Genomic DNA, 908 nt, shown 5'->3' with positions numbered 1-908 from the left:
ACCAAATACACTGATCACTACACTGTTATACCGTAATCTCCTCACGAACGGAAATGGATCGATGACATAACACGAACTAGTTGGTTGGAAACGGGAAAATAAACATTTATATATTAGCAATAACGAAAAGGTATCATGATTTCTGCCGAATTATTAACTATTAAGGATCTACAGCTGAGGTATAGAGGAAAAAAACGTTTTCACTGATGATAACAAAGGTTATTATAGCGTTATTATATTAGGAGTTTCAGAATCAAACTCCCACAGAGGATAAAGGATTATTTCAACGATTGGGAAAATCTTTTAAAAATTTATTATTCCAATAACCTGCTTTATCATCGACCTTTTCATCCATGTAGATTCATTTCTTTCCGTTGACCTGAAGTTCTTGGAACCAAAGCTTAATCATGCTTGAGCCCACCGCTGACAATGCCAGTCTAAAATACTTGAAATTTTTTTTCTCAAAAATTCCATGTGTCGCGTAAATAAAAAGTTTTCCCTCAACCCAGCCCTTTTTTCAACTTTAGACTACGGCTACAGGTTCAAAGCTTGTTCTCCAACACAAGAGATCACCAAGTTCTTCATATAACGTCGGTTTCATCTTGGAAGCCTTCTGTTCCTTTGGAAAACAAAAAATAAAGAACCTTGCCATCTGCTTTTGCGGAATGATAGATGAGTAGACCAGATACTTTAATTTGAATTATAATTTTTATAAACTGAAACTTGAAAAATTATGTTCGTTAGTAATTCATTTTTCAGCAGATTCTATGACCATCCAATGAAATGTACGTAGACGTCAGAATATACACCAGTCACAGTTTATTACCAAATACAGTGAATGCTTCGTGGACTACCAAAAGGCCATCGAGTATCAGCAGAAGCCGTGAACCACCAGGCGAGAACGACTA

This window comes from Penaeus monodon, chromosome 32 (assembly GCF_015228065.2).
Source record: "Penaeus monodon isolate SGIC_2016 chromosome 32, NSTDA_Pmon_1, whole genome shotgun sequence".
Lineage (NCBI taxonomy): Eukaryota > Metazoa > Arthropoda > Malacostraca > Decapoda > Penaeidae > Penaeus > Penaeus monodon.
This window is presented reverse-complemented; position numbering follows the sequence as displayed.